Source organism: Nicotiana tabacum, chromosome 6 (genome assembly GCF_000715075.1).
Source record: "Nicotiana tabacum cultivar K326 chromosome 6, ASM71507v2, whole genome shotgun sequence".
Taxonomy (NCBI): Eukaryota; Viridiplantae; Streptophyta; class Magnoliopsida; order Solanales; family Solanaceae; genus Nicotiana; species Nicotiana tabacum.
Genome location: NC_134085.1, coordinates 184,085,907 through 184,105,206, shown reverse-complemented (window position 1 = coordinate 184,105,206; position 19,300 = coordinate 184,085,907). Strand labels below are relative to the sequence as shown.

The 19,300-nt window shown below is 37.2% G+C and overlaps 1 long non-coding RNA gene across 1 annotated transcript; it reads left to right on the top strand.

The window, feature by feature from the left end:
* The first annotated feature begins 1,461 nt into the window (after positions 1-1,461).
* On the top strand, positions 1,462-16,860 carry LOC142182135 (uncharacterized). The gene is made up of 2 exons (XR_012711047.1): positions 1,462-1,990; positions 16,686-16,860. It is a non-coding gene; the product is annotated as an uncharacterized LOC142182135 (long non-coding RNA).
* Positions 16,861-19,300: the final 2,440 nt, after the last annotated feature.

The following is a 19,300-nucleotide window of genomic DNA, read 5'->3' as shown; positions in this document are numbered from 1 at the left end:
AAGCTGGTTATGGAACCTCAGAGCGAGGTGAGTCTGCTTTCTAACCTTGTAAGAGGGAATTGTCCCCATAGATAAATTAATTGGATTTGTGTTCCTATTTGTGGGGGCTACGTACGCAGAGGTGATGAGAATCTGTGCGTAGTTATTATTATGTTTATGTGCGGGTAGTCTAGGACCCAAAAGCATGCTATACTTGGAATATTTGTAATCGTATTGACAGTTTGAATTGCTTAAATCACATCGAATTAGTAAATGAATTTATAAAAAGATTAAACTTCAGTTTCTTGAATTGTTAAAAGAGAATTGGCTTTTCCTTGGATAATTGTTCCCTAATGAATTTTTGATTGACTGATTGTTGTGTTTATTTATATTTGACCACGTCGCATGTATGATTCGCGAGCGGGGCAATAGATGCATCTATGGTTCGCGCCATTTGACCCTCTGGCAGTGCACAGTTTAAATATTGTTTGATCGGGTCGTACGTCCTCGGCATAATTTGTGCATGCTCTTATTTCTTGCCTTGGGATTTATAGATGTTGGTATTTGCTCTTCCTGACTTGAGATACATGTATAAATGATGAAAAAAGAATTTGGAAATCTCCTATTAATAAAAGAATTGCTTGCTTGGTTCATGCTATTGAGTTACACCAATCTTTATGAAAATCTACGATTTACTATATTAGTGGTATATTATTATCGGACCGCTAGTAAGTGTCGAAGTTGACATCTCATCTCTACTTCTTCGAGATTAGACGGGATACTTACTGGGTACACGTTGTTTTCGAACTCATACTACACCTGCTATGTATTTTTGTCGCACAGGTTCATGTGTGGCTAGTGGCTTAGTGGCATAGCGGCATGATTGATACGGAGACTTAGGTGAGCTACATTTATCGAGACGACCCGTAGCCAACAGAGTCTCCTTCAGAGTATTGTACTGTATTTTTATTTCTGTCCACTTTCTATTCCGGACAGTTACTGTATTTTATTTTATTCCCTAATAAATGCTCATGCACTTGTAACACCGGGTTCTGGGATGATTATGCAATATCTTGTATTAACTTCTTAACATTTATATTTAATTTGAAATGATTACCTTTTATTAGTAAAATTGAAGGAAAATCGTAATTTTCAAAAATTATTAAAATGAGAATTTAATTGAGTATTTTGTTGGCTTGCCTGACAGCGGTGTCCGGTGCCATCACTACCCTTAGTGGATTTTGGGTTGTGACAAAAGTTTTTTTATAAATTATCAAGAAGAGAAAAAAAGAGCCAATGGAAAATTGTCACATGGAAAAAGATTCTCTCTTATCATCTATAACTAATTCACATGCACTTTCCTAGAAAATTCCTACAAATAACACTTACCCGAGACAATCACACTCTCAATCCTTATCTCTTCCACTAATTAATCCCCATACCTACACCTATATATCTACACACAAAAAAGACCTAAAAAATAGATCAGATTTTCCTCCACCAAAAGAAAGCAGCCGCACCCCTCACATGGACACACCTTAAGAATAAAAAAGGATAGCTAAGAGAGCAGCTGCTCATCTAAAATCGAACGCCTCCTCTTCTCCTTGTCATTTTTTATCAAAATTTCCCATAACTTCCCGTGTTTCATTCAATTGTTTGCCAAATTGATGCCAATGCCTTCTGACCGTGCCAAAAGCTCTTTCACTTGTTCAGAAAGTGTTCATTCCAGTTTGAAGCAAGTCTTGCTATAATCCAAAAATCCAAGAGGGATAAGAGGTTTTGTCTGCAACCTTAAAGATATCCTACGCTGTGATGGTGTTTCTCTTTAGAACGGATCTCTTTCTCGAATTAGTTTTCAATGTCAAAAACAGAGGCGCTTTATTTTGCTCAGCCGAGTTTAAGTCGACGTTCGAGGTTGCCGGTGAAAGGTTCAATCCGGAGTCTTGATTGTCAACTCGTACGTCAATTCTTGTATTCCGACAATATTGACGTTTGAGAATCAAAATTTGAGGTTCTTTCTTTAACTTCCATCTTATTAATGGTGTTACTTGTCTTTGTTAGTGCCTATTTGTATGGTAAATTTGCAACCCGTCAGTTTTCCTTCATCTTTGTTATAACTTTATGGTATTCTTGATGATAAATTGAGTTTTGAGGCTAATTTGATTTGTCAATTTGTGAACTTTATTCCCAGATCTCACCTTATTTGTTCTTGAAATAGAAAGCATGATAACTTTGTTTTTCTTTCATGATTGTCGCTGCTTTTGATACAATTTTTTTGTTTCCATTATGTTTTCTCATTTGTTAGATTCAATTTAATTTTGAAAGTGTGTGTGGTTTAGAGAAATAGTTTGTTTCTAGGTTTTATGTAGGTTTTACTGCTCCATTTGTTTAGCCATACAAATTGCTAGTGGTCAATTCGTCTTAAAAGACAATTTGGGCCTAAGTTGCTTAACGCATTCATATGGGCCATAAGGTGGGTCTCGAACCAAAAGGAATTTGGGCCAAGTAATAGATCATGCTAGCTAGCCTATTTACTCCCATATAATATCTTGTCCATAAATTCGGCATTACAACAATCTCAAAGATTAGGAAATAATTCAAAGGCGCTAGTTGCTTTAGGCGCGATTAATAATAAATCATCGTGGGTATGGGTACGGTTCCCGTGGCATAGTTGCGATATATAAATCTAATTTCGGGTGTGCATTTCATGTGACCCAGCCATAACTCCGAATAATAACAAAAATAAATATGTCGTAAATCGCGAGTGCATTTCATGTGGTGCGGCTTGCAATGTGTACCAAAACGACAAGTGTACAACAATCGTGACTTGTTCCAGAAATAACTCCATAAATAAATAAAAGCGGTTATAAAAGTTAAAAATGCAGAATAGGTTTAAAACATGAAATAAATCAGATAATTAGGTCAATTATTAATAGTTGAGCGACCATGCTAAAACCACGGAACCCGGAAATTCCTAACACCTTCTCCTGGGTCAACCTGTTATAGCTCGACTTGTAAATTTGGGTACTGCAGAAGTCACCCTGAATGTTGGGACTGTCTTCATAACTATCCTTTCAAATTTCAGCATGTCCCTTTATGATCCATACTTAACCGAAGCACTAAAAATTCAAGTCCAAATCCAAGGTGCCCTAAAAACCAAAGATTCTATCCAAGCCACTCTTCATCACCAAATGGCGTGGCAAGACCAAAATCATGCCATGGATCTTTGCCTTTCCGGAGAAGAAAATGCTTTACAAAGGTTCCTTACCCGGTCTTCGGTGTTCGCGGACCAAAAATAGAGTCATTTTTTCTCGATTTGAGATTTAAAATAAACTGGTGACTTGGGACACCATAAATTATTCCAAGTGGCGACTCTGATCAATTAAATAATCCTATTTCGATTATTGTCACTTTAATTGGAAAAACTCCCCTATCCCCCTCGGGAAAAGGGAGGTGTGACAGCTCTGGTGACTCTGCTGGGGAAAAGAACCCAGAACTTCTGGTTCAGGGTTCAGAATTTGAGCTTAGAATAACTCTTATAGTTGGCTTTTATTTATTATCTGATTTTTACGTATTTGAGCATGGTATGCTAAATGCCGCTTTTTACCGCTTTGATATTGTTTGAATTGTATATAAAACTATTACGAAACCCTCCTTCGCTCTGAGTCTTCTAAATCTTTTAGGGAGCGTGCGCTTCACGTGACTTCTTTTATGTTAGAGTCATATCCTAATTTTAGAACGAGGTTGGGACAAGTTGCAAAGCCGGTGAAGTTTATGTATTCCCGGTACGCTGCCTCCCCCCTCCCTCCCGGCTCGAGTTGTCTGCTCGGGTAAGCCAGGTCTAGAACAATACGCCCAGGTTTTAAACTTAGACTGACATAGCCTCATGCCGGATTCCTAGTAGGAACGTTTTGTTTACATCACGTGCATTTGATCTTGGGGGCTCAACACAGGGGTTAAGTCCGTCTAGGACAGTTTGTACCCAAATCAAAAGACTATCCTAATGCATCTTACGTGCTACTTGTGTATCTGTTTGTTTCAGCTTGCATGTTGATTAGCTAAGAGAATCGAACTAAATCAAGAGTGAGGTAGGTAACCTGAAACTCTGCCGAAATTTTTAAAAAAAAAAAAGAAAGAAAATAAACGATTGTTTTCAAAAGTCATGTTTCCCGTGTTCCGCCAAATTGACTGAACTTTGCGGGTCTGATTCTCACTGGATATGAGATACGTAGGCAAACCTCATCGGTTCCGACCCTTAATTTTCAAAAAATTCAAAAATATTTTTCTTTACTTCTTTCTTTAGAAAGTCTTTCTTTTAGACCTCAATTTTTTTTAAAAAAAATATAAAAATATTTTCTTTTAATTTCTTCTCAAAATCCAAAAATATTTTTATTCTTCTTTCGAAAATTGAAAAGAAAATTCAAGATTAAAAAAAAATTCTTTTTCTTTAGAAGTCTTTCTTTCATAAATTCAAATATAAGTCCAAAAATCTAAAAATATATCCTTTCTTCTTTAGAAGTTTTTCTTTCAAAATCTAGAAAAAAAAAATTCGAAATTCAAAAAAATGTTGCTTGTCTTCTTTAGAAGTCTTTCTTTTCAAAAGTTCTTTAAAAAAAACAAATCGAAATCCAAAAATATTTTTCTTTCTTCTTTATAAGTCTTTCTTTCGAAAATTAAAAAAGAAATAATTCAAAAAAAAAGCTAGTTTATTTACTTTATTCCTAATCTTTCCGAACTACGCAAGATCTGATTCATGTTCCCACATGATACGTAGGCAACCCACATCAGGTTCGATCGACTGGTTTAAAAAAAAGGAAAAAAAAAGTGAGAAAAGAAAGAAAGAAAAAAAAAACAGAGATTATTCTATCATGCTTGTTCTTTTGAAATAAAAGCTAGTTAAAGGTGGTCGGTGTGTTGGTTTGCAATGGCGAGTTACAAAAAACAATCCAAGATCCCTCGGAAATAAAAACATCTTCTCAACTAATGGAACAAGCACCACTGTTGTTGATCCGAGGTCACAAAAAGGCAAGTAGGCAAGTTGGAAGTGAAAATCAAAAATTGAGGCAAATGTGGGGTTGACTTTACCAGATTTGAGCAATAGGACATGGCCTATTCGGGATGATTTGATGATGAGGAGATGTGAGAATTCTTCCAAGTCCTTTAGTAAGTTGGTTGCTCTGAAATTTTTCATGTCGTCAGTCCTGAAATCCGACTGCCAATATTGGGAATATCTTGATCAAAAAGCCAAAATTTGAGTGCTGAATCAAAAGGAATACAAGGGTTGAATGTCGTAGTAGTGCTGATGTGCAAATTTGTGGCTAAGATGTCACTTAGTAACTGGAAAGTCACTCCTCCTTTAGCCATGATAGCTTATTTTGTCGTCTTTTCTTCTTCTTTTTGTGTTATCAGACCCTGCTATCCTTTATTCAATAAAAAAGGCAGTCAATCATTATGTGCCCATTTTGTGCATAGTTCTTTTCATGTTAGTTCTAGTGACATGACATGCCTGCGGAATTTTTAGCCAGATCTTAGAAAACTGATTTAGTCTCGAATTGGATAAGTGAAAAAGAGACACTTTTGAAGATGAATAGAGAAGTGAAACATTTGAAAAATAAGCATGAGCCAAGTTTACATGGAACCAAAGCAGTTATGCTCATAGAAGTTAAGAATCTCCACCTTTTGAATCATTGAGAAGATCGGGCTTAAGGATGATCAGATGGGTTGAAGTCTATTTAGCACTAAGAGATAGAAAGTGTTTTTCAAAAGAAGGTGTATCTCATTCAACTTAAATGGATCAGTTTAGTGGCAAAATGCATCTTCTATATCAAGACAAAAATCCAGAAAAAGTCACCCAATTTGACAAGGGTCATTCACTGCGAGGAAAATATTGATTTACACTAAAAATGACTCAGAAAGCAACATGTTCATCAATGCCGTGTTTGTGAAGGGCTAACATGATTGGCATTCTTGAGGCTAGGAAGCCTTTTTTCTGCTACACAAATACTTTATACCCTTTGTTACCCCTTTTGAGTCTGTGTTATTTTCTTTGACCATCCTCTTTTTGAATCAAGTTTCGTGATAAAAGTCAAAAAAAAGATGAAAAATGAAAAGAAAAGTCTATACCCCAATAGTACAAACTAAGACAACCCTTAGAAAGTTCAAGTGAAAAAAAATAGAAGAAAAAAAAAACAGACAAAGGTCCATGCCCCCAGAAAATAGAAGTTAGGGTGACTTGGTTTGAAAAAAAAAGAAAAAAAAGAAACAGAAAGAAAGATGAAAAATAGTTAGGTCAGATGTTTGAACTATGTTAGACCTGATTCCTTTAAAAAAAGGATACGTAGGCAGCCTTACACGGTTCGGTCCAACCAAATAAGAGTTCAAAAAAATCCAAACAAAAATCCTCAGTGTCTGAAACTGGGGCAAAGATTTTATTTCACTTTTGAAAGAGTCGATTCCAAGAATTGTAAGTCTACAACCCTTCATTTTGAGTCTACTTTGAGCTTTCATGCCGATCCTTCTTTCCAGCTCTATCCAAAAACATTCCAAATAAAGACCTCCTGATATTCCTTCAAGAATGCAAAGAGAAGTATGCAATGAACAACGATTGTCACGCGACATAGAACACTGTTAAGTTGCTCACAAAAAAGAAGGGGAAAGAAAAAGAAAAATGAGAGAGTCTTACTAGTGAAAACCCTCACGGGCACTGTAAATATTACACGCTAGTTTAAGAATTATATTGAACGTATGTGTTTAAGAATTTTTAAATTGACAACAAGGTTGCAAATATTACAAGTAAAGTATGCTTTTGGGCCCTAGACTACCCGAACTTAAGCATAATAGTAGCTACACATGGACTCTCGTCGCCTCATGCGTACGTAGCCCCCAAAAATAGGAGCGCATAACCAATTAACTCACCTATGGGGACAATTCCCTCTTACAAGGTTAGAAAGGAGACTCACCTCGCTCCGAAGTTCCAAAACCGGCTTCCAAGCACTTCTGACGACTCAAATCGATGCCCCAATGCTCCAAAACTAACCAAATAACGGGCAAACCAATGAAAATATGCCCTGATACTCATAACAATTCAATTTATATAAAATACCAACTCCGCTCGAAAAGTTGACAAAATTGCCCTCGGGCCCACGTGCCCGAATTCCGAAATTGTTCGAAGATAAAGTTTACCCATGGCCTCACGAACTCAAATATATGATTTTCTCTCAATTTCATGCCCAAAATCTTGGTAAAAATCCAAAATATAAATTTCTAGGTCTCCTACCAAAAACCCACAATTTCTACCAAACCTTCATGCTCAAATCCGTATATAATCCAAGTATTAACTCAAAACTAGTAGAAACCACTTACCTCATGCTTGGTGATGAAAATGACACTCCTAAGCTGCTCCAAAATCGGCTCTCAAGGAGGAAAAATGGTGAAAATGAGTGAAACCCTCGCTTTTAAAAGAATACACTGCCCAACCTGCTTTTCACACCTGCGGTCCACCTGCCACTTCTGCAGCTCCGCACCTATGGAAATCTCCATCGTAGGTGCGTTCTCAGCTAACTCGCCCTCGACCGCTTCTGCGGGGCCAGACTCCATCTGCGGTCTCGCTTCTGCAGAAGCTGCATCGCACCTGCGCCCCCAGCCAAGCCCAGCCATTTCCGCTTCTGCGACAACATGGCCGCTTTTGTGGCACATAGTCGCTTCTACGGTTTCGCACCTGCGGCCAAAACCAAACAGGTGCGGTTATACCAGATACCAACTGCTTCAATTCTTCTTCAAATTCAAATTTTGATCTGTTAACCATCCGGAACCCACCCGAGGCCTCCGGGACCCCAACCAATCATACTAACCAGTCCCAAAACATAATGCAGACCTGCTCGAGGTCTCAAATCACATCAAACAACGCTAAAACCATGAATCACACTCCAATTCAATCTTAAAGAACTTTAGAATTTCAAACTTCTACATTCGATGCCGAAACCTATCAAATCACGTCCGATTGACCTCAAATTTTGCACACAAGTAGTATTTGACATTACGGACCTACTCCAACTTCCAGAATCGGATTCCGACCCCGATATTAAAAAGTTCACTTTCGGTCAAATTCCTCAAAAACCTTCAAATTTCTATCTTCAGCCAATTGACTCCAAAATGACCCACGGACCTCCAAATCCACTTCCGATCGTGCTCCCAACACCATAATCACCATACAGAGCTATTCCCAGACTCGAAATCCCAAACGGACATCGATAACACTGAATTGCACTTCAACCCAAACTTACAAAATTCTTCCAAAAAATGCTAACTCCCACAATAGGTGCTGAAACGTTTCTAGGTCTTCCAAAAATCTGATCCGGACATACGCCCAGGTCCGAAATCATCATACGAACCTGCTGGAACCTTCCCGATTCCGAGATCGTTTACTCAAAAATCCAATCTTGGTCAGTTCTTCCAACTTAAAGTTTTTGAAATGACAATTCTCTTTCCAAATCGACTCTGAACTTCCCGAAATTCAATTCTGACCACGCATACAAGTCATAATACCTGAAGTGAAGCTGCTTCTGTCCTCAAACTACGGAACGACGTGCTAGAGCTCAAAATGAACGGTCGGGTCGTTACATTCTCTCCCACTTAAACATACGTTCATTCTCGATAGTGCTGAGAACTGCGTTGGAGTTGTCTGAAATCACTATTTAACACCTCGAGCACCTAGCCGTGCTACCACAACTCAGATGGGCATCTTAGTTTTATCAATCTGGAGATATCCTTTTTCACTTAAGCAAATAAGCCTTAGAGCCCAATTCCAACATTCAAAATTCTCAGTCAGTCCTGTTTCCAACATACGAACACCGTATCAATCACCACATGATGTACCAGAACATGACTGCATACGTTTGTTGAATTCACACCTTGCACAACTTTATTCACACGACCACCATAACATTCTCTGAGCATAATAGTCGAATTTCCACGGATCTGATGCTCACATTGCACCTCATGACATGCATAGGCCTTGCTCTGACTCTCACAATACCGCCACGATGGAAGAGACATGTAGAAATTTATAGCCAACTACCAAGTCAACAAATCATTGAGTCTATACCTCTAACAAGAATCATCACCTCATTCAGAACCAAATAGTGGTATTAGCTCCTTAATATACTTCATATAATCAGGTTGCACTGATCCTAAATCCAATAATCTCGCCTCACCCAGTACGAACTGCTCATGCAATAAGCCACCCCAGACACGACCAAAAAGTCTCACATGATGCCACAATGTGCCAATAGGCTACAGACTTAAACGTGACACATAAGGAAAATGGATTCTGGAAGGGACTACTCAACTCACGCAGCTGATATGAGCTTTCCTTAGAAAATGGGAATCAAAACACACATAAGATAAAATATGAAAACTGTATTTAACATCACACTGTTGGAGTGCAACCGATCCAAACAACATACCCATTGCGGCGTGCCACCCGATCCACACATAAAATTCTTATAAGGATATACACACCGAGCTAAATTGCTCATTAGAACAAAATACTGAATATCGGTCACAAGCACGCTAAGTGCATAATACCATCCCTGGGGAGACATATAGCGCCATAAGCTAACAAACTCAAGCACAACTGAGGTGCAATATATGTTCTGAAACTAAAGAGTCATCCTTCTCACTTAACACCATCGCTACGCGGAACCTCAACACATAAGAAAATTATCGAGCCGTTCACAACTCACACGGCACAATATAGTACTACATGAAATAGTCGACGATGAAATAATATCCCACGTCTGAATACTCCTCCATAAAGAGCGCTATGCTGAAATGAACACCTCCAACCTGATATAGAGTCCATATTAATACTTAAATCCATTCACAGACTTCAAACCGATTCTAATCGTACCGCACTAGGTCCATAATCTTTCCTGGGTCCATAATAATCCTCTTTTTCCCATAACACACCAGATCAACCATCATAACCGGAGTAATCCTCCACAGTCCACAACCCAATAAATTGAGTGCCCTCCAGGCATGAATTCTCAAATTAACGATATCTACACAATCTTCAAACTTGGTTTAATTCTTCACTCAATTAAGTGACTGCATGCCACACTTATACAACCTTCCCGTGGGGCACGCTCCTACGACCTTTTGTAATAGATAACAGGTTGGTACATTCATACCACCGACCGCACTAGCGCGGAAAAGCAATCAACAATCCATAACTAGGAAGCAAAGCCTTTTTCGCAAAACATCAATCTCAGGCAACGTTGAAGACAATGCCAACTTAATCTAAACATTCAAATCCCTTTCCTGCTCATCCGAGCTCGTGACATCCTTGTCAACACCGAACTGCAACTTTGATCCTCACTTTCAAATTCCATACCACTCACTGCACCCAACATGCTAATATGTGATAGCACAAAAAATTTCATCCTGACTCCTGTACCACTAATAGGGTGAACACTTCATCACATAAAACTTTTTACTTAACTCATTCCAATAGAACCATAGCATCACGCAAGTGAATTCTCATAACCTTAGAACATTCAAATCCTCAAGCAATGGTCTAAACCGCCATAATCCTCCCGGGATCCGCCTACACATCACGGGCCATAATACTTGAATATTTCCAAATGGAATCAATTACGCAGGCCATCAAGCCTCGTACGTACCGCCACAAATCACATGCATAACTTAATCATGCTAAAGGAACTGATCACCGCCGCCATTATGCCAATTCAACCATGGCCAACGAATCCAACTTCTTCTAATTCATCCTTAACTTGCCTTAGAGATAGTATTAGTTCCATTCCGTACGTCACCAATCTAAATCCGCAGTCTTCTTGAGTGACCCCATTCCACGAGACCACATTGTCTCCAAACCCGTAAACCATTTCATACCCTCCTTGCACGCACATTCGCATCTTCAACTGATACACCCATTCTGATAATCCCTCAATGAATCCAAACTCCTTTCCTCCCATTTTTCCCGAGGTTATACTGCAAGTCAAAAGCATCTTGGATCATTCCGAGCCTCTTATTATAATCTGCTACAAAAGCTCGTTTTAACCATACTGTGGGCTTAAATCCCTAGGCACCACATTTTTAACCTTTGAATTCACTAGGACCGTTGTTGAGAGCCACCCACTCTTACTTGGTTCCCGAATATAATCAACTCCATAAATCTCCTAGCACATGAATACCCTCTCAACGAAGCACGCGGCTGAATCACTTTCCTTGAAACCCGCATCTATACAAAGCATTAATCCCGAACCTTCCCCAAGTCTAATCATGGGTCAATAAGGCCAACCTTGGCACGCCTTTAACACTTCCTTTGCTCAAATTACCACTTATACCCTCTTCCCTTTGCTGATATAGCCTACCAATATGCTAAAATCAAGAAATCTCACCAATGGACGATCATGCAATCCAACCATAGGCGGTGGGACTCTCACACTTAGCTTGAACCCACCATTACACGACTCTAGAACCCACCAATGTCTTTACCTCTTATTGACATGACTTAGCAAAATCAAACCGTCAGATTCCTTGAAATCCTTCCGTTAGAACTTCATGAACACTCTGAATCTCCATCAATAACCACATGTTCGACCTTTTGCCGGATGACCAGTAAAATCCTTCGCAGAAGATTCGTCAACCACGTGACCGCTAACCTGCTCACAGGGGATAACCCACATGTGGAAATTACCTACTACGACATCGATAACCCATCCTGAGCCCGTTCTCATTCGCCAGATGCACAAGTCTATTCACTTCTCGTGGACATAAATAAAATCTACGACAATATCCTTTCATCCTAAGTCATGTTGTATCCTTCTTCATATCAAGCAACTCCCTTCTGTCATATCCAACCTCCCACCGCATAATAGCCAATAATTCAAATTAAATCCGTAGACCCAATCACTGCCCATTAACATTCCCAAATCATTTAGAACTTTCCTCAAGGGTGCGTAGTCATCCTACCACAAAACCCATATGCAACTCCGCCACTCTCCCACTTTGGCGAAACTCACTCTTTTAATCAGCTACTCGACCCTCGCTTCTTATACCTGGCCTTCTAGAAATTTAACCACCTCCTGACACTCTCCACACGTCCTTCCTCATCCTTTGTTGCTGAGTTATTGCTCTAATCCAATATCTATCTCTGAAACATTTGAACCAACAGATTGTCACTAACCTTAACTTTTTGAGGATCGTTTTTCTTGAGCCATCCGCATTAGAAATACCGATTCAATCCTACACCACCACACCCTGCGAACTCTGACAGTCGCTTCTCCAATACCATTTCACAATACCCTGCCCCAAAGGTGAATTGAAGAGAACCATACACTGGCGAACTTAACATATTTAATCGCGGACGACGACACCACGATGCAGATAAAAATCCCATCACACATGAAATCACTAAGTCTTGTTACCCCATCACTCCAAATCTAGACATTCCTAGGCCAAATTTCTTTTCCTCCGTCGGAAATGAAATATCGAATCTCTAAATCGTGCACTGAGTATCCATTCAAGTCATTCACTACCCTAACATATAGGTAAGCATCCTACCATCACGTCTATACCGTGCGATAACCAATCATGAGCAATTATAGAAATATGCGCATAGCCTCAAAGCTCTCAAGAGTGCAGCTACCGAGCTGAAATGACAGAATATCCTTCCGCAAGGCGACGATAATAGCCTAACCAACTGTGTCGGGAGAAACATCACATACCACATCTGTAGCACCATTAAAATTCTTCAATTCTCGATTTATAATAAGCGCTTCACGTCGCGTAAGATCAAGTAGGAAGGAAACAAGGGCATAAGCCTTAAACGAATCAAATCGCACTATGAGGAATCAAGAAGAGAAGTACTCCTAACAGCCTTGTAGCCTCTCGAAGATAAGTACAGATGTCTCTGTACCGATCCGAGATTCTACTAGACTCGCTCATGACTCGTGAGACCTAAGGGAACCTAGTGCTATGATACCACGTTGTCACGATCCAAAATTCACTAAGGGTCGTGATGGCGCCGGACACCGATGTCAGGCAAGCCAACCAAAATACGTAATTCAGTTCTCATTTTAATAATTTTGAAAACTATGATTTTCCTTCAATTTTACTAGTAACAGGTAATCATTTCAAATTAAATATAAATGTTAAGAAGTTAATACAAGATACCCCATAATCATCCCAGAATTTGGTGTCACAAGTGCATGAGCATTTACTAGGGAATGAAATAAAATACAGTAACTATCCAGAATACAAAGTGGACAGAAATAAAAATACAGTACAATACTCTGAAGGAGACTCTGCTGGCTGCGGGTCATCTCAATAAATGCAGCTCACCTAAGTCTCCGCATCAACCATGCCGCTATGCCACTAAGCCACTAGCCACACATGAACCTGTGCAACAAAAATGCACAGCAAGTGTAGTATGAGTACGAAAACAACGTGTACCCAGTAAGTATCCCGTCTAATCTCGAAGAAGTATAGATGAGAGGTTGACTTCGACACTTACTAGTAGTCCAATAATAATATACCAATAATATAGTAAATCGTGAATTTTCATAAAGATGGCTGCAACTCAAAAGCATGAAGCAAGTAAGCAATTCTTTCATTATTAGGAGATTTCCAACTTCATTTTTCATCATTTATATATTTATCTCAAGTAAGAGAGAGCAAATATCAACATCTATAAATCTCAAGGCAAGCAATACAAGTATGCGTAAATCATGCCGAGGTTGTACGACCCGATCCAATAATATTTAAACTGTGCACTGCAAGAGGTCGAATGACGCGAACCATAGATGCATCTATTTAATTTACCGAGGCATTCGGACCGTTCCAAAATAAATAAACACATTCAAGCAGTCAATCAAGAATTCATCAAGGAGCAATTATTCAGGAAAAGCCAAGCTTCTCTTTTAAAAGTCAAGAAATGATGTCTAGCCTTTTAGAAATTTATTTATACGTTCAATATGTTTTAAGCATTTTTAAGTTGACAACAAGATTGAAATATTACTAGTAATGCATGCTTTTGGGCCCTAGACTACCCGGACTTAAGCATAATAGTAGCTACGCATGGACTCTCATCACCTTATGCGTACGTAGCCCCCACAAATAGGAGAACATAACTAATTAACTCACATATGTGGATAATTCTCTCTTACAAGGTTAGAAAGGAGACTCACCTCGCTCTGAAGTTCCAAAATCGTCTTCCAAGCACTTCTGACGACTCAAATCGATGCCCTAGTGCTCCAAAACTAACCAAATAATGGGCAAACCAATGAAAATATGCCTGGATACTCATAACAATTCAATTTATATAAAATACCAACTCCGCTTGGAAAGTTGACAAAATTTCCCTCGGGCCCACGTGCCCGAATTTTGAAATATTTCAAAGATAAAGTTTACCCATAACCTCACGAACTCAATTATATGATTTTCTCTCAATTTCATGCCCAAAATCTTGGTAAAAATCCAAAATATAAATTTTTAGGTCTCCTACCAAAAACCCACAATTTCTACCAAACTTTCATGCTCAAATCCGCATATAATCCAAGTATTAACTCAAAACTAGTAGAAACCACTTACCTCATGCTTGATGATAAAAATGTCACTCCCAAGTTGCTCCAAAATCGGCTCCCATAGAGGAAAATGGTGAAAATGAGCCAAACCCTCGCTTTTAAAAGAACACACTGCCAAGCCCGCTTCTCGCACCTGCGGTCCACCTGCCGTTTCTGCGGCTCCGCACCTGCAGAAATCTCCATTGCAGGTGCGGTCTCTGCTAACTCGCCCACGACCGCTTCTGCAGGGTCAGAACCGCTTCTGCAGAAGTTGCGTCGCACCTATGCCCCCAACCAAGCCCAGCCATTTTCGCTTCTGTGACACCATGGCTGCTTCTGCAGCTCCGCACCTGCGGCCAAAACCTCGCAAGTGCGGTTACACCAGATACCAACTGCTTCAATTCTTCTTCAAATTCAATTTTTGATCCGTTAACCATCCGGAATCCACCCGAGGCCTCCGCGACCCCAACCAATCATACCAACCAGTCCCAAAACATAATGCGGACCTGCTCAAGGTCTCAAATCACATCAAACAATACTAAAACCATGAATCGCACTTGTAAGCACGTGATTTTTTCCCTATATGAGAATTACTCCCAAAAAATTCAAAAATAAAATGATTTTTCTTTGGTGTGCAATTTTGTGATATTTTGTGATATTTGGAAGAATTATTTGTATTTGTCTGTGCGTGTTTATTCGCTAAATTAATAAAAAATACAAAAATAAGTCGCATTTTGCATGTATGATTTAATTCTACAATTGTTAGTAATTAAAATTGTTTTACAAAAATTAAAAATTACAAAAATAGGCATCGTTTGCATTTTTAGCATTTAATGTCCAAATATACAATTTTATGCTTAATTAATACTTAATTGTGCGTTAATTGTTATTGGGAGTTAATTTGCGCCTTTATAACTTAATTTAGTTCTTAATAATAGTTTAAGTATTTTTATAATTTAGTTTTAGAAAAATAAAAGAAGAAAAGAGAGCGAAAATATAAAGAAAGTCGGAATTGGGCCTCTTCTTCAATTTCAAGCTATAGGCCCAAAAAATGGCCCAATCTTCCCTACGACCCAGTCCATTTCGAACTGGGTCGACCCAGTCCATTAACCCAACACCCCTTCTTCATTTTTGTCCAACACAAAACAAAACCAAAAAAATAAAAAAATAAAAATAAAAAGTGAATTATCACTATTAATAGTTTTATTTTTTGTTTTTTTTATATATATAAAAAAAAATCCGAAAATATTTTATTTTATTTATTATTTTTATTTTAAAATATATATATATATATATAGTAATTTCGGAAATGATTTTAAAAAAATAAAAAATAAAAAAATAAAAAAAAGTAAAAGAATGTAGAAAATTTAAAAAAAAAAGTAAAAAGTTTTAAAAAATTTAAAAGTAAAAGAAGGTTGGAATTAAAAAATAAATATAAAGATATCTGAAAATTTAAAAAATTTAAAGTAATTGAAAGTAGCATTTTTAAAAGAAAAAGAAAAGATAGTGGTTTATTTTTTAAAGAAAAGTTAAATAAAGTGAGATTCTCTTTTAAAAAAATAAAAAGTGGGATTTTAAATAAGATAAAGTAATTAAAGTTGGAATTTTAAAAATAAAAGTAAATAAAGGTGGGATTTCTTTTTCTAAAAAAATAAAAGCAATTTGTAAGTGGGATTTCTTTTAATTAAAAAAATAATAAAATAATAAAAAACAAATCTGAAAATTTCGAAAATTTTGCTATAAATAGAAGAGAAAATTTAGGAAGAAGGGTGGAAAAAAAGAGAGGAAAAACTAGATAGAGAGAAGAAAAAAAGAGGGGGCGGAGTGAGAAGTATACACCCGATATACATTCTGTATACACTGAATATACAGGGGCAGAATTCATTTTGGAGAGTTTTGAAGTTGAAAAAAAATAGTTACTGCTTCATTGCCTCGCTTAAGATCTGAAATAGTCAGAACCTTCCTGCCTTTTACTTCTTCACTATACTTGGAGTCGTTTATAGTCTCCTGGGTTTTCTGCTATTCCTACTGTACTGGTTTGCGATGTTGCTGAATCTGCTGTTGCTGTGTTATTACTGCTGCTGACTTCTCCTTCTTTTGTTCTTGTACTGCTGTTTCCAGGTACACATTTGTACAATCTCGGCTTGAAGCAAAAAATGAAATATTAATCAGGCTTTGTTCCTGTTGAATTCCTCCTGTTTAGATTTGTGGTTGAATATAATTTTTCTTTCTTCGTATAAAGATGTAGTTGAATGATTAATGAATAATGAGGTTGCATATATATACTTTCTTCATCTAATAATGTTAGTTTAAATTACGGAGAATAATTAATCTGTTTTGATATTATGGTCAATCTCATATTCTAGTATTATTGAATAACAGAATATAAAATGAAAGCAGTTTTTCTTTGTACAAACTCGATCGCAATTTTCCATTCGCATTAGCCGTAAACTAATAACTAATAAGTTACGTTTTTCAGCATGTAAATAATTAAGAGATTTTCTTTTAGCTTAGAGACGAACTTAATAAAAAATATAGTCATTGTAGGTTTATCCTGTAAAAATAAAAATGAGACGAGTCTCGCCAAATAAAACGTATAGATTGCGGGGCCCTCACAAAATGTATGGTTTAATTAGAATTCGGAAGGACCGTTTAGCGAATTTCACGGTCTTCCCCAAAATAATAACGCGATAGTCTCTTTAGGCGCGTGTTTAATATTTTACTTTCTTAAGCCTGGGTGTGCATTTCATGTGACCCGAATCCAAATCCCAAAACATCAAATAAAACGTGTTCCGGATTGTGGGTGCATTTCATGTAACGCAGTCCAAAGACGTGTTTTAAGCGATGTTCATATTTCTTTTAAAAACAATAATAATAAAGCGGTTAAAAGATAAAATTTGCACATAAGTTCATATTTGTATAAAATCAGACAATCAAGCCGAATATAACAGTTGAGCGACCGTGCTAGAACCACGGAACTCGGGAATGCCTAACACCTTCTCCCGGGTTAACAGAATTCCTTATCCGGATTTCTGGTACGCAGACTGTAATATGGAGTCATTCTTTTCCTCGATTCGGGATTAAAATTGGTGACTTGGGACACCCTAAATCTCCCAAGTGGCGACTCTGAAATAAATAAACCAATCCCGTCTCGATTGTCCTTTAATTGGAAAAACTCCCTTGCACCCTCGCGGGTGCGGAAAAAGGAGGTGTGACAGCTCTGGCGACTCCACTGGGGACTTGGCCCAGAACCACTGGTTCAGGGTTAGAAATTCGAGCTTAAAATAACTGTTATAGTTGGCTTTATTTATTATCTGATTTTTACATGTTTATGCTTAATATGCTAAATGATGCTTTTACCGCTTTAATATTATCTGAATTGTGTATAAAACTGCTACGAAACTCTTCTTCTTTCTGAGTCTTCTAAATTTATGGTGTACACGTGCGCGTGACCCACCTTTCTGTTAGAAGTCATACCAAATAAGACGAAGTTGGGACAAGTAACTAGGCCGGGCAGACTTTCGTGCTCCCGGTACGTTGCCCCCATTTCGGCTCAAGCTGTCCACTTGGGTAAGCCAGGGCTAGAACAATATGCCTCAGGTTTTTTTTCACTTAGAATAACTCAGCTTCATGCCGGATCCCTAGTAGGAACGTTTGTTTGCATCACGTGCATTTGACTTTGGAGGCTCAACACAGGGGTTGGGTCTGTCTAGGACAGGTGTACCAAAAAATAAAAATGACCATCCTGATGCATCTTACTTGCTGCTATTTGCGCATTTATTTGATTCGGACTTTTGTGTTGACTGACTTTTGAATATCAGGAATAATATTTTGAAATTGAAAAAAATAGCGGTTAGGGAATTGATTGTTTATTTTTGGAAAAAAAAAACAATGCCCAAATAACTGTCAAAACTCTGCCGAAATTTTGAGAAAACGAAAAAAAAAAATATTTTATTAGTTTGTTTTATTAAAAGCAAAGGAAAAATAGAAAGAAAAAAAAGAGTCGTTGTTCTGTCTTGTTTTTAAAAAACAAATTAGAAAAAAAATAGTTTGTCTTGCCATAAAAAAAATGAAAATGAAAAAAAGTCTTGTTTTAAAATGAGTTTTTATTTATTTATTTGTTTAGATACCAAAATAAAAATAACTAATAAAATAAAAAGAGTCGCGTCGAAAGTGGTTTTATTATTTGTTGCAAATATGTATATATATAAAAATCCAAAAAAGTTGTTCTTTATTTCCAAAAAATGTATATATATCTTTATTTGTTGCAAAAATATTTGTCGTGCCAAAAGTCTAGAAAAGTTTTTTTTAGACTCTCAATTTTCAAAACAAAAAAAAATCCAAATTTTTTTTTTCCGTTATTGACTTCTTTAGAAAGTCTTTTTAATTATTAAAAAATATATATATATATATATATAATAAAATAAAATAAATTCGAAAATATTTTCCTTCTTCTTTAAAAATTGAAAAGAAAATTCAAAATTCAAAAAATATTTTTTTTAGAAAGCGTTTCTTTTATTAAAGGTAAAATTCCAAAAAAAAATATTTTCTTTCTTCTTAGAATAAGAAAAAAAATATCTTCCTTTTACTTTTGAAATTCTCAAAGTTCAAATCAAAAGAAAAGGAATTCTTAGAAATCTTTCTTTCAAAAAGAAAATCAATCAAAAATCCAAAAAAAATATAAAAATACTTCCTTTCTTCTTTTAAAGCAGTTCTTTTACAAAAAAAATCATAAT